Source organism: Rousettus aegyptiacus, unplaced genomic scaffold (genome assembly GCF_014176215.1).
Source record: "Rousettus aegyptiacus isolate mRouAeg1 unplaced genomic scaffold, mRouAeg1.p scaffold_m13_p_4, whole genome shotgun sequence".
NCBI lineage: Eukaryota > Metazoa > Chordata > Mammalia > Chiroptera > Pteropodidae > Rousettus > Rousettus aegyptiacus.
Window position 1 is genome coordinate 103,890,193 of NW_023416307.1, and position 16,146 is coordinate 103,906,338.

Here is a 16,146-nt window from a genome sequence, read left to right on the forward strand (position 1 = left end):
TATTTATGTTTTGGATTTTTTATGTATATATGTAGCACCTCTTTATCCAATCATCTGTTAATGGGCATTTATGTTCCTTCTATATCTTGGCTATTGTAAATAATGCTGCAGTGAACACTGGAGTGCACATATCTTTTCAAATTAATGTTTTGGATTTCTTAGAATCAATACCCAGAAGTGGATTTTATGAGTATAAGGTAGTTCTATTTTTAATTTTTTGAGGAAACTTCATACTGTTTTCCATAGTGGCCATACCAATTTGTAGTCCTACTATGTGTAAGAGGGTTCCCTTTTCTCAACATCGTTGTAGCACTGTTTTTTGATTTATTGATGATAGCCATCCTGACAGGTGTGAGGTAATATCTCATTGAAGTTTTAATTCACATTCCTCTAATAATTAGTGACATTGAGTATCTTTTCATATGTCTATTGACCATCTGTATCTCTTCTTTAAAGAAATGCCTATTCAGGTCCTTTGTCCATTTTTTAATTGGATTGTTTGGGGGTTTTTTGGTGTTAAGTTACATGATTTCTTTATAAATTTTTGATAGTAACCCCTTATTAATGTATCACTGACAGATATTTTCTCCCATTCAGTAGCTGTCTTCTTGTTTTGTTGATGGTTTCCTTTGCTGTGCAAAAACTTTAGTTTGATGCAGACTCATTTGTTTATTTTTTTCTTTTGTTTCCCTTGCCTGAGGAAATAATCAAAAAAAAGCAAAATGTCAGAGAGTTTATTGCCTGTGATTTCTTCTAGGAATTTTATGTTTGGGGATCTTACATTTAAGTTTTTAAACCATTATGAATTTATTCCTGTATATGGTGTAAGAAAGTGTTCTAGTTTAATTTTTTTTTTTTTTGATCTATCTGTTCAGTTTTCCCAGCACTGTTTATTGAATAGACTATCTTTACCCCATCATATATTCTTGACTGGTTGGCATAGATTAAATGACCATATAGGTGCGGGCACTCTATTCTGATCCATTGATCTACATGTCTGCTTTATGACAGTACCATGCTGTTTTGATTACTGCGGCCTTGTATTATATCAGGCAGTGTGATACCTCCAACTCTGTTCTTCTTTATTAAGATTACTATGACTATTCATAGTCTTTTGTTGTTTCATATAAATTTTTGAATTACTTGTTCAAGTTCTGTGAAAAATGCCATTGGCATTTGAATAAGGATTGCCTTGAATCTATAGAATGCTTTGGGTAGTATGGACATTTTAATTTTTCCTATTCATGAGCACAATATATGCTTCTGTTTATTTAATTGTTCTTCAATTTATTTCTTTACTATCTTATAATTTTCCAAATATAGGCCTCTAATTTCCTTGATTAAATTTATTCTTAGGTATTTTTTAATGCAATTGTAAATGAGATCGTTTTCTTGATTTCACCTTCTGATAGTTTATTATAGGTGTATAAGAATACAACTGATTTCTGAATATTAATTTTGTATCTTCCCACTTTACTGAATTCATTTATAAGTTCTAATAGTTTTTTGGTGGACTCACTGACATTCTCTACATATAATATCATCTTATCTGCAAATAATGACAGTTTTACCTCTTTCTTTCCAATTTGGATTATTTTTTTTCTTATCTGATCACTGCGTTTAATAAAAGTGGTGAAAATGGACATCTTTGTGTTGTTCCTGATATTAAGAAAAATGTTTTTACATTTTCCCCATTGAATATGATTTTAGTTGTGGGTTTGTTTATATGGCTTTTATTATGTTGAGATATGCTCCTTCTGTTCCCATTTTGCTGAAAGTTTTATACTAATATAGATGATGGATTTTGTCAAAATGCTTTTTCCACAGCTATTGATATGATTACATGATTTTTGTATTTCATTATGTTTACATGGTATATCACATTAATTGATTTGTAGATATTGAATAAACTTTGCATTCTAAGAATAAATCTCATTTAATCATGATGTATGATCTGTTTAATATATTGCTGAATTCAGCTTGCTAATGTTTGCTAAGGACTTTTATATCTATGCTCACCAGGGATATTGGCCTTTTTTTATAGTTTTTTAAATTTTATTTTATGTTTTTGTATGGTTTTGGAAACAGGGTAATGGTGGCCTCGTAGCATGAGCTTAGGAGCCTTTCCTACTCTTAAATTTTTTTGAATAGTTTGAGAAAGGTAGGTGTTAATTTTTCTTTGAATTTTTGGTAAAATTCACCTGTGAAGCCACTCAATCGAGAACTTTTGTTTGTTGGAAGTTTTTTGATTACTTATTCAGTTTTGCTAGTAGTAATCAATCTGTTCAGATTTTCTGCTTCTTGGAAGATTGTAAGTTTCTAGGAATTTCTTTGTTTCTACCAAATTGTCCAACATGTTGACATATGATTGCTAGTGGCATGAGTTTATACTTTTTCTTTTTAAATTTCTGTTGTGTCTGTCTTCACTTTTCCTTTTTCATTTCTTATTTTATTTATTTAGGTCTTCTCTCTTTTTTTCTTGATGAGTCTGGTTAAAGGTTTATTAATTTTGTTTATATTTTCAAAGAGCCAGCTCTTGGTTTTATTGATCTTTAGTATTCTTTTCTTTAGATATTATTTCTTTTATTTTTGCTTTGATTATTATTATTTTCTTCCTTCTACTCACTTTTGGCTTCGTTTGCTGTTATTTTTCTAGTTTCTGTGACTATATTACTGTTGATCTCTCCTTTTATGTCTGTCAATATTTGCTTTCTTTATTCAGGTGTTTTTATGTTAGGTGCATAAATGTTTCTAAGGGTTATATTCTTTCGTTGGACTGATCCCTTTATCATTATGAAATATACTTCTTTGTCTCTATGTTATAACTTTTATTTTAAAGTCTATTTTGTCTGATATAAGTATTGCTACCTCAGCTCTTTTCATTTCCATTTGCATGAAATATCTTTTTGTATTCCTTTATTTTCAATCTGTGTGTCTTTTGATCTGAAAGTGGGTCCCTTGTAGACAGCATATTATGGGTCTTTTTTTAGCTACCTTATGTCTTTTGGTTGAAGTATTTAATCCATTTACATTTAAAGTGGTTATTGAAAAGTATTTAGTTATTGCCATTTTTTATTTATGTTTATATTCTTCCCCACGCCTTCTTTTTCTTAATGAAACATTTCTTTCCTTTTTTTTTTTTTTTTTTTTTTTTTTTAGGTGAGGCAACCCTTGGTTGACCTTCCAGATTGCAAGGACCTTATCAGCTTAGAATCCCTTATTTTTTAAAAAATTTTTTAAGCCTATAGCACCTGGTATTCCTATATGGTCTTTCATCCAAGTACTAACCAGACCCAACCCTGCTTAGCTTCCGAGATCAGATTGGATTGGGCTTGTTCAGGGTAGCATGGCCATAGACAGAAACGTTTCTTATAATACTGGTTGGGTGATGATAAATTTATTTATCTCTCTCTCTCTCTCTCTCTTTTTTTTTTTTTTTTTTTTTTTGTCTGGGAAGCTCTTTATCTTTTCATTTTTAAAAAATAGCCTTGCTGGGTAGAGTTGTCTTGGTTGTAGTTTCCTGCTTTTCACTACTTTGAATATTTTATACCAATCCCTTCTGGCCTGCAGAAAAATTAGCTGACAATCTTATAGGAGTTCTTTTGTAGGTAACTAACTGCCTTTCTCTTGCTGCTTTTAAGACTCTCTTTGTCTTTAATCTTTGGCATTTTAATTATGATGTGATGGTAGGGGCCTCTTTGAGTTCATCTTGATTGGGACTCTGCATTTCCTGAACTTGTATGTCTGTTCCCTTCACCAAGTTAGGGAAGGTTTTTGTCATCATTTCTTCAAATAAGTCTCTCCCTTGCTCTCTCTGCGTCTTCTGTACTCCTGTAACGTGAATGTTGTTACACTTGATGTTATCCCAGATATCCCTTAAGCTATTGTTATTTAAATTCCTTTTTCTTTTTGCTATTCCAATTGAGTGTTTTCTGGTAGCTGGTCTTTTAAATCACCAACTCAATCTCCTGCTTTATCTAATATGCTATTGATTCTATCTGGTGTATTCTTCATTTTGGTTATTATATTCTTCATTTATGACTGGTTCTTTTTTATGGATCTATGTTATTTTTTATGCTTGCTATCTCTTTGTTGAAGTGCTCATTAAGTTCCTTGACCATCCTTACAACCAATGTTTTGAACTCTGCCATTGGTAGATTGTTTGCCTTTATTTTATTTAGTTTTTTTTCCTAGAATTTTCCCCTGTTCTTTCATTTGGGACATATTTTTTGTCTCTTCATTTTGGTGGTGTTTGTTTCTAAGTATTAGGTAGATCTGCTCTATCTCTCAGTCTTGGGAGAGTAGCCTTATGTAGTAGGTGTCATGTGCAGCCTAATGACACAGTCTCCCTTATCACCTGAGCTGGGGCACCAAGAGGGCTACTTGTGTGCTCTCTGTGTAGCTTCCTGTTTTAGATGAGCCTTGATTGCTGTTATCAAGTCAGTGGATGGGATTGACCCTCAGACTTACTGGCTATGAAGATTGGCCACAACCATAGCATATGAGCTGCTATGCAGGAGCTGATCCCATGGAGCAGGATTTGCTCCAGTGGGTTCTAATACCTACCAAGATTCCCATTTTTGCATGCTGCTTATGGGGCTAATCAGGTGGTGCTCCATTGTGGCATAAAGATGGCCGCCAGGTGTGTTGGTTCTGGGGCCTCTTAAGAGGGGCTTTGGTGCAGTCAGTCACTGCCTGTGGCCAGCCTGTGGCTATCTGGTAGGAGCTACAAAGCAATCCGCAGTTGATATTTTCCTTTGCTGGACCCGAAGGGGCAAGGGAGAGGCCACATTGTGAACTGAGGCCTACTACCACAATTACCTGGCCTGGTGCAGCTCAGCAAATAGCTCAGGGACCCCGAGTCCTGCCGCCACATGCTGGTTTCTCATGAGTCTCAGCTGCTGAAAAAGCCTCAAGTAGTGAGCAATTTGGGTAAGATAGAGTCTCTGGGAGTCACCAGCATGGAGTGAGTATAGTTTTCCAAGCTAATGTACATTCAGATTTGGCCGTGTTGGGAGAGACCTCAACACAGCAAAGATGGTAGTTATCCCTCCAGTCCTCACCTTCGAGCCACACAAATCAGTTTCTGCCTGTATGTCTCTGGCACCTCCCAAGCTGCTGTTCCTCTCCCAGAGCCTAGGTTGGGTGCCTGCAAGCAAGTAAGTTTGTATGTAGGCCCTTTAAGAAGATACCTGGGTTTTCAGCTAGTACTGGTGGCAACTGGCATCTTACCTTACTGGACGGAATCCCCACTGTTTTTCACAGCCAGGTGTTGTCGAGCCCCTCTTTCCGGCACTGGTACACTAGGCTGGGGAGCCTATTATGGGGTTGGAACCCCTTGCTTCTCAGGAGGTCTTCTGCAGCTGAGATATCTCTCCTGATTCTCAACCACCACACACAGGTGTGGTGCTAGCTTATTTCATATCTCTGCCCCTCCTACTCATCTTGATGTGGCTTCTTCTTTATAATTCTTAGTTACAGAACTTCTGTTCAGCTAGTTTTCAGATGGTTGTCCAGATTGATTGTTGTCTGTACTGTAGTTGTAATTTTGATGCGGTCATTAAAATTTGGGGAAGCGAGCATAGCATTTCCCTACTCAGCTGTCTTCACAAATAGTATTTTTTAAAATATTCTTATACATGTCTCTTTTGCATGTATGAAAGAGTTTTCCTAGGATATGTACAGAGGAGTGGAGTTCTGGGCTATATACATCTTTACTTGTTAATATTCAACTGTTTTATAGTTTATTCTGTGAAATATATTTTTAAAAAATATAAAATCATTATTCTCATTAAATATGAGATTAATATATATCAAAGATTTTATTTTACTCATTAATCAATGAAAGAAACTGTTAGTGCTACAGTCAGTTGAAAGAATTTGAAGAACAGAAAAATATATAAGAATCAGGAATGCTGAAAAGAATTTACAAACAGATGCAAAACTGGTCAATATATATTGGGTGATAGTCAATGCCATTCTGCCAGACACAATTTACGTTTCTACAAACAAGAATAATTTGTACTGCTATCATTTACAGAGCTGTAAAATAGCTTAAGACAATGAAAAATAGCAATAACCTACAAGAATGCACTGGGCAAGATACACAGTAAACTTTTTGGTTCTTATAAAAGTCTTTCATAATTTTTCCCTATAGCACCACTTTATACTCCCTCAGCAGTACATGAGAGTTCTCATTGCTATAAATTTTTGCTATATTTGGTAGTGTCAAATCTTGTAATTTTTGTTACTTTGGTGGGTGTATAATGGTATCTTATTAGAGTTCTAGTTTGCATTTTCCTGATTATTAATAAAGCTAAGCATATGTTCATCAGCCTTGTTAGGTATCTTTTTAAAGTGCTTATTTAAGCTTTGGCCCATTTTCTTATTGATTAAATTGGTCAGCTAGTGCAGAAATATTCTCATCTTTTGTCATTCTTGAACTACCTTTACAGTATGGGTCTTATCTGTATATTTATTATTATTTATTTGAAATTTTTATTTAAATTGACTCATTTAATTTTTTACATACATTTGTTTCAAAATTAAAATTTTACAAATAGCATAAATGGAAAGCCAATATCAATTTGCCATAAACAGAAGATAGCAGTAAATTAATATAATAAATGCAAATCATATTGTCAAACTTAACTAGGTAGACTGGCCCCCAAACTTGGGGTCTGAGTTCCATTATCTCCTCTTCCTCTTTTTTCTTTTAATCTCTGCCCCAACAAGAAAAGATATAAGCAAGTATTAAATCAGTCTAAAAGAAATACTGAAATCGAACAGACTCCCCCCCCCCCCCCCCTCTTAATGAAGACTTGAAAGAGACTGACATAGGCATAACACATTCAGGGTGTGATTCAGTGTGATTAAATGTCATATCCAGATTCAGGTCTCACCTAAACACATGTTCTGGTCTTCTGTAGGAAGATTTCTGTACAACAATTTCATCTGATGCCCTTTTAGAGGTGAAGAATTTGAGGCAGTCCAGATATGTTAGGTGAGATAGGCAGAATAATGTCCAGCCCCCCAAAATTTCCACACTCTAATTATCAGAACCTGTAAAATAGATTATCTTATATAGCAAAGGGAACTTTGCAGATGTGATTAAGGTTGGCCCCTGACTAGGGAAATAATCCTGAGTTATTTGGGTGGGCTCAATTTAATCACTTGTGCCCTTAAAAGTGTAAATTTTCTCTGACTAGAGTCAGAGATGAAGTAGCAGAAGGGGTAGAATTAATTTGAAGCTTAAGAGGACCTCAACCCACTATTGCTGGCTTTCAAATAAAGAGAACCAGAGTCAGGAAATGTAGGTGACCTCCAGAAGCAAAGAATAACCCCTAGCTGAGAGCCAACAAAGAATCCTCAGTCCTATAACTGTATGGAGTGAATTCTGCAAACAACCTACCAAGAAAAAATGAGTTTGGAAGCAGATTGTCCCCCAGAGTCTCCAGATAAGAGCCCTAGCTGGCCAACACCTTGAGTTTAGCCTTGTGGAACCCAGAGCAAACCAGTTAAACTTATTGGATGTATGATCTATGGAACTGTGAGATAATAAATGTATTGTTATAAGCAGCTAAATTTGTGATAATTTGTTATAGCAGCCATAGAAAACCATAGAAGACAGTGACTTGTTCAAAGGCATGCAGCTACTTAGAGTCAGGGCTGAAATAAGAACCCAGGTCTTTCATCTTCTATTCAAGTTTTTTATACTATACTTCAGAATTATATTGATGGAAAACATTATATTGGTATATAACAAAGTGTATAGGGAACACTGTTCTTAAGGTATACTTCTTATTCAGCTTTTCCAGTCATGTGTGTATGTTCTTATTTCAGGGCCACATATTTTCAAGAGAATTAGATATACTGAAAACCTTATATTATTCAACTGTTGTTACTCTGGTCTATTTTGTACAAAATAGATAATGTCCTGAAAGTTAAAGGGCAGAAAATGTGAGTCACACTGCTGTAGAGATACCTCATTCTATAGAAGCTTTTTTTAAAGAAAGAAAGAAAGAAGGAAAGAGAGAGATAGAGGAGAGGAGAGGAGAGGAGAGGAGAGGAGAGGAGAGGAGAGGAGAGGAGAGGAAGGAAGAAAAACAAACCTAGAACAACAGAGTTCAATGCTCTGGTTACTTAATGCAATCAATTTACGGTTCACACTACTTTTCTGCAGAAGGTTGTGGATAAAGGATCAGCTAACCCACTGTCTATTGAATAAGATGTCCTGTTGAGGAGAAAATTAAATGTCTCCTGTCAAACACCTCCTAGGTTAGCTCTGATTTATCTAATAAATACGAGGCTTTCTCTCTCTAAATAATAGTTTTGTAGGGAGTAAGCTATCGACAAGGAAGATGATGGTAGAGTTATTTTTTTTCTTCATCATGTGCAAAGTTCATTGATGTCCAGTGCCATTTAAAGTGGAGGCAAAAAAAAAAAAAAGTGAGAGAGACTATTTTCCATCTCTGCTAATTCTTTGATAAAGATGCATAGGGCTGTGTGACTTTTGGTTCTTGGTAAGATAACAGAAGATACTAACACTGGTTACCATAACTTATGGGCATTTCTTGGTAAACTGCTGAATTAGGAAACTGGACAAAATGGCAGGAGTTCTGCTCCACTTTAGGTTGAAAAATTTAATGGTCATTTGACAATTCTGAAGCTCCAACAGGCTGTCCCTCCTTGCCCCTTTTGTTGGCTACTTCATCATCAAGAGATAACAAAAATCAGTTTCACAAACCCTGTGTTGAACACCCAACTGGAATCCGAGCTTCTGCTGTGAGCATTTTTGCCCTTTTATAGAAAATAATTGTTTAAACTCCACATTATCAATATACTTTCTTTCTCAAAGTTACATTATTTTACATTCCAAACATAGGGAAAAATCATTTTTACTATCAACTTCAGCTTTGATCCCTGTATCAAGATGGACTTTGTATAAAATAGTTAAGAAGGTCTAAATAAAATGTGTTTTGGGGGTCAAACATTTCAATGAACTCTAAAAAATTGCCAGTGAGTACAGAGGTAATTGAATGCATTACCTCTGTGACAGGAAATCTTACATTAGCAATTTCCGTCACCTACTTTGTTATCCAAACAGATGCCCTGATTAATGTAAATCAGAGGCTTGCATAATTGGCGCAGAGGGAAAACTGATCTATCTCTGTTCCTAGTGTGAAATTTTCTGCTGCAGTTCAACAGTAAAACACGATTGTTCTCAGACTCCTCCCCATCAGTATCAACCAATTACCTCAATTACCTTGTTAACTGATCACCTGCCAGGATGTTGCCGTGGGAGAATGTTGGGGAAGAAAGTCATAAATCTGTGTACTGGATAATTCCATTTACCTTCTGAGTCTTGGTTTCCTCTTCTGTAAAATGAAAGAGTTTCTTGAATTAGATAACATTTAATGAATTCTACACTTTCGTCAGGAACTATAATCTCTAATTCTGTACTGTAGACTTTGCATATGCTTTAAACTTTATTATTCCAAAAAGTGCTTATATTAAAAAATGTCTATAAACAAGAAAAATGAAAAAAATTTTTTGATGTCCATAATGTATACACTTAGAAATCTATTAGCGTTCAAACCATAATATATTTAGCCAGTTCTCCATTTGTGGACATTTGCTTCCAGTTTTTTACCATTATAAACAATGCTGGTGTGAACATTCATGCACATTCATCTTTATCTACTTAAGCAGATATTAGAGACCTGTAAGTAGAATTAATACCTTAGAGCATATGCACACTTTTAGGCATTATGCTATATTTCTATTGTGTTTTCTGTGAATAAAATATCAGAGGCATGAAAAAATCCCTTTTTTCTCCCAAGGACTTTCTAATGTGACTTAGGAACTATGGAAAACAGACTTAAATCATATTTGTACTTGAGACTTTTAAATAAGAATTTGCTTTGGTTTTTCATGCTAAATTTGGGATTTACCAGTGATGTCTGTCTATCTATGTAATTTCAGAAAGTGCCAGATATATATATAAAATATTTAGTTTGGCAACATTGCTATTCTTACCCTTTTTGTAAAGACACAGACAGGTAATATCTACTAAATTGTACAATATATCTCTCATCAGCTCGCTATTTTCCTCCTTTTCAACAACATATTAGAAATATTTAACCAAAAAGAGGAACTTGGGAGGGAGAATGAACTTTGCTCTCAACACTAATCCTATCTCCTTAGCTTTAAGAGAATAGTCCTGAGAACCTTCACAGTTGCAAAGCTAGTGAGAATGAAAACAATGATCCCGACACATTCTTATCTTGTCTTCCAGGAGTTTTTGACTGCATTGCTGATGCTGATATATGTTAATAAAAGTGCTACCATGGACAACTATAACTTACACTTGAGCATGAACCAGACTGTTCTTTCTACTTCTTTGTAAAACAAAATTAAACATGCATTTTTAGTTTATATTTGTGTTAGTAGTTCAACCTAAATTATACCTGGCAGGTCTATTAGTATAAGCCAACTTAATTTAGCAAAGGATTTGCATTCATGAAAATGAAGGGCTAACTGATTTATTGTCTAAAATTAGCACAATCCTATTCCTAAAATTTGTTCTCTATGTAGCTCTGCACAGGCCTAGCCTGACTCAATTTGAACTGATACCCACCCACTCCAGTGAAACTTGAATTTTGTTGTCCACTCAGTGTTTTAACCATTACACATATTTCTTATTATCTTCTCCTTTAAAATATTGTCAAACTATTCCCTGAGAAGGAAAGAATAAACAATGGGAAAATATTAATGGCAGAGTCTCCAATATGGAATAAACAAAGCTCTCCTTACCTCCAAGGGAGGAAGGGACAAGTGGTATGTAATTGCTTATTGGACAGAAAAAAAAATAAAAGATGGTATCCTTGCTCCCAAGCTGACCAACAGCATACTGAATGTTGCTCTGTGCGACAGCACTGAACTACGTATGGAAACCTCAACCTCTTGAACCTTCTCTCATATTCTAATGTCTCCATCATTACACACCCAAACCTCTCTGCTTAGACTATCAGTCAGCATTTCTTGGAGAATAGAACATTTCTATTTAAAATAATAGTAATAATTAAGCGAACACTCATTCCGCAGAGTCTCTAGATTTCTGTATATCTAGTGAAGGAGATGTATGTCAACATCTAGGAACTCTTTTATAAAAGTAAGGAAGTGTGACAAAGAAAGGTAGGGTCTTATCCTGATAGAACAGATGTGTGCCTGTTGCTGAACACTTGCTCAGCCTTGTGAATACTCTCTATCCTGGTCAAATGTTCAGCTTCTCTGGGAGACAGCCATCCAATCCCTGGGAAGAGACCATCAATCATTATTCGTAGGTCAGAGTTTCCAGTGAGGCTAGAGGAAACATTTTGATTAATGCCTACACGGTGACCGGGTGATGCTGAGGGATGAAAGTTGTGGTGAAAATGAGGCGAAAAGTAATTGTTTTTTAATAACCTTGGTCATTGTCCTTTTCATGGTTCTTGTCATGAATAAATTATCTAAATTTATTTCACACTATTAAAAACCAATCTAGATATATTATAAATGAGTTCCAGTATCCTAGAAACCATAAAGAGAGAATCCTGATTTGAGGCCCAGATAAATAGTATGTTTAGGGTTTATGTACTTTTTCTTTCTTTTTCCTAAAGATTCAAACAAAACTGATTTTATTTGGCCAAAAGAGCCATTAATCGTATAGAAAGTAAAGAAGCTGATTTTGATGAGATTTCAACAGACTTCCTCAAATACTTAAGAAATTCTTGTATAAATTGTCCCCAAATTACAGTAGAATACCTAAAGTCTGTTAGAAGATTTAATGAAAATGTTTACCAACCTAGAAGACAGCAGGAGCTGTTGAATTTTTCTTCAATTGTAATGATTAATGATTCTCTTAAATAGTGGTCTTTATATATGAATATATAAATAACAAGTTTTCATCTATAAATACTGATGCATTTACTCAGTCTTTTTTATGATGTGATGAGAAAGGCACAGTATTTCTGTGGCATTTGTCCCTCAAACTCATAATTCCAGTCAAATTATAAGAAAAATATCAGAATAACCCCACTGGGGGAATTTCTACAAAATATCTTGCTAGTGCTGCTCATGACTGTCAGGGTCATGAAAACCAAAGAAAAACTGAGAAACTGTCTTGGATCAGAGGAGACTGGAGAGACATGAAAACAAATGCAATGTAGTACTCTAGACGGGACCCTGGTACAGAACAAGAGGGCCTTAGTGGAAAAACTAGTGAAATCCAAATAAAGTTTAGAATTAATAGTAATATACCACATTTCATTTCTTAATGTTGACCAGTGTTCCATGGTAATGTAAGATAGTAACAGTAGGAAATTTAAGTGAGGTATATATAGGAACTCCCTATATTATCTTTGCAATTTTCCTGTAAATCTAAAAAGTATTCTAAAATAAAATATTAAAAAAAAAAAAAACCCTTACATCCAACCATAAGCCATCATTCGGCTGGACTGTCTGGAAGTTCAAATCCAGTCATTATTGGAGCTTCATGTACTTTCAAGGCATTGATGTTGTTATTGTTGTTTGTTTGTTTTTGTCCACACCAGTTATTACTGATGCCATCGTCGTCTACCCCCAACTTAAAACCAACAACCAAGTTGTCATATTTGGTGCCAGAATCAGGAACAGGAATCCCAGAGCTAGGGTTCAATTTTCTTAAGCGTATCTGACAGGACAGTCACCTTACTGCCATTTCTTATTTGGCCCTGCAAAATTCCTTAGTATGAGAAATACAAAGTCTCTGGCTACTTGCTTGGAATGGGTTGAGAGAAAACTACAGCAAAAATCCCCATAAATTTATATATAAATAGATTATCTTGAGACTTATATAATTATGTTACTTTATTATATTAACCCCAGTAATTATTTCTTAAGAAAGTGCATATAATTGGGATTTCCCACACTTGCAACAAAAGAAGCTGATACCAGTATAGTTCTCTTGCTTTGGGGAACTTCCTTGAGTCTGGAGTTACTCGCTTCTCTCTGCTATAAGGTCTCTCGGCTGCTCTCATCTGGCTTATTTTCATGGCAAGAGACTTAATGAGCTCTCTCAGGGTACAGGGAAGCCTTAATGCCAAACTGAGAGCAAGTCCAAGAGGTGAAAATGTCTCTTTTTTATATGACTGATAGTGTGAAATATCAAAGGCAACTGAATTTAATTATTATTAAGTACTGTTCTGGCTAGTCTGTTATTATCATAGGTATGTTTGCATGAGCAATAAAATAAAGATATAATTCTTAAATGATTAAGAATAAATGAATCTTTTCTTGGCCTTGATTTCAGCAAAATAGCTAACTATATTGTTATGATCATAATTTTTGCTTAATTTATATTCTGGTGATAGTAATAATCTAAAGGATTGAAAAATAAAATGTAACAGTATTTAATCCACTTGCATTTTAAATATATTTCATCAGAAATACAAATTAAGTTAAATGTAAAAACTTGAACTTAAAATTATTTCAAATACATTACAAAAATTATTTTTCTGAATTATGCAGAACTGAGAGTTGAATGTTAATTATAATTATAAATTATAACTTAAAATTATTTTTAAACCTAAAGTCATAATGTTTTATCTCAATTAAATTATCTTATCTATATTTGTAAAATTAATACTATTTGCAATGTGAGGCTTCAATATCCACCTAGTAGCCAGTATAAAGCATCAGTGACACAGTTCACGCATGATAGATCTAGAGTAGACCAACATACATACACATTTAGGAATAATATTGCTAATTCAAAATTGCAAAATATTCCTCACCTGCCACATACAATTGATGTGACTACCATGCTAATTTACATAGATCTCCAAAACCATAAATTGGAAAACCAAGAGTATTCAGAAAATGGAAATTCAGCACTAATGGAAAATGATAATTCTCTGTTTTTTCTTTTTTAGAACTCAAGATCTCACTTTTAATTTTTTTATTAAGGTACAATTGACATATAACATATTAGCTTCGAGTGTACAACACGCGAATTCATATTTGTATATATAGCAAGATAATCACCACAATAGGTCTAGTTAACATCTATTGTCACACAGTTACAAAATATTTTTTTCTTATGATGAGAACTTGCAAGGTCTACTCTCCTAGCAACTTTCAAATTTACACTACAGTATTATTTAATGTAGTCACCATGCTATACATCATATCCCTAGGACTTATTTGTTTTATAACTGAAAGTTTGTACCTTTTGACTATCTTATAACCCATTTTGCCAACCCAACAACCTCCACCTCTGGCAATCATCAGTTCTCTGTATCTGTGAATTTTGTTTTTCATTTTTTTGTTTTAGATTCCACATATAAGTAAATTCATATGGTATTTGTATTTTTCTGTCTGAGTTATTTCACTTAGCATAATGGCCTCAAGATTCATCCATATTGTTCCAGGTGGCAAGATTTCCTTCTTTTTCTGTGGCTGAGTATTTATACCATATTTTCTTTATCCATTCATCTATCAATGGCACTTAACCTACTTCCAAGTCTTGGTTATGGTAAATAATGCTGCAATGAACATTGAAGTACATATATCTTTTCAAATTATATGTTTTCATTTCTTTTAGATAAATATTGAAAATTGGAATTGCCAGATCATATGGGGATTCTATTTTGAATTTTTCAATGAACCTCCACACTGCTTTCCATAGTAGCTGCACCAATATATATTCCCATCAACAGTGCATAAATGTTCCCTTTTTTCCAGACCCTCATCAACACTTGTTATTTTTTGTATTTCTGATGATTGCCATTCTAACAGGTGTGAGATGATTCTCACTGTGGTTTTGATTGCATTTCCCTGATGATTTAGTGTAGTTGAGCTCCTTTTAATGCCTTGTTAAATGAAACTTCTTTATTTTTTACTCTGTTGCATTCTCACAATCTGAGAAGATTTGTAGGAGTTAATTTGTCTTAACTTTTACCTAAGCTCTTCTACCTCTTAAAACCTCTCCACATTTCTTAATAACTACCCACAAATCTTTACAATACTTGGAAGCTATCACTTTTGTTTTTAACACATAGGAATTGTAAAAAAAAGCATTTTCCTAGACCTGAACATGGTCAGCCACAGGAGTGAATGATTCAGGTTATGAATCATGCTACAGTGGTGCAGAGGGACGATCCTGAGTAACGGAAAACCCACATGTTTTTTAATAAATTTATTTCTATTAGTATTTTGAGAGAAAAGACCTCTAAAGTGACAGGCCCGGGGATGAGGTCCTTCTGTCCAAGTCCAGGGACCTTACTGATTTCTACTATTGATCTTGGTCACCAATCATGATTACTCAAATCCTGCATCATGTATCATTTATTTTAAAAAGAAAATGAATCTCATTGTTATGACAGGAGGAATTATATTAGTGTCACAGCACCCCAATGGACTAAATTAATTTGGAGGCTGCCATCTGACATTATAGGCAAAGTATTGTGTCTGGTGAGATTTGAATTGGGATATCACTGAGTTGAGTTGCAGGCCGACCCCAAGTAGAGAGAAGATGTTCAGTAACAAAAGTGAAGTGGGATCCCAGCAACCTTTTCTTCCTTTCATGTAAGGTGTTCCATGTCCTTTCTATAAATAAGTCTTGGCCCTAGAATCCATCGTCAGAATTCCAAGACTTCCCAAAACCATCTTCAGATGAGTTGCTACTACAAGCTTTATAACTTCAAGGACTCAGATTTGTGCCCTATTAGCCTGTAGGTGCTCAGTATCTCAATAGTTCAGCTTCTCCTTTTGCATGTCATGGTTCAAAGGATCACTGAGCTGCTATGAGGGAAATATCTCTTCTTTAAAAATGATACCAGGCCTCTCCTCTAAGAATGCCATGCCAATGAAAACTATGGCCTGTTTAATTTAGGCCCCCAAATAAATAATGGCCATATCTTTTCATGACTTCTCCTTTCTGCAGAAACTCAGCTGTACAAGTTGTGCCTGTTTCGATGAGCATTACTGTGCACATATCACTTTTTTTGAGGGTTAAGTCCTCCAGAAGTCTCATCTACTGGAGCCCCAGAGGCCTAGCTAGACCAGAAGTTGCACAATTGGCAGGTCCATGGCTTAGCTGCTGGAGAAACACAGAAATATGAACTT

The 16,146-nt window shown here is 34.8% G+C and overlaps 1 pseudogene; it reads right to left on the reverse strand.

Moving 5' to 3' along the window:
- Positions 1-3,239: 3,239 nt before the first annotated feature.
- Positions 3,240-3,358, reverse strand: LOC118602699 (annotated as a pseudogene).
- Between the last annotated feature and the right edge of the window lie 12,788 nt (positions 3,359-16,146).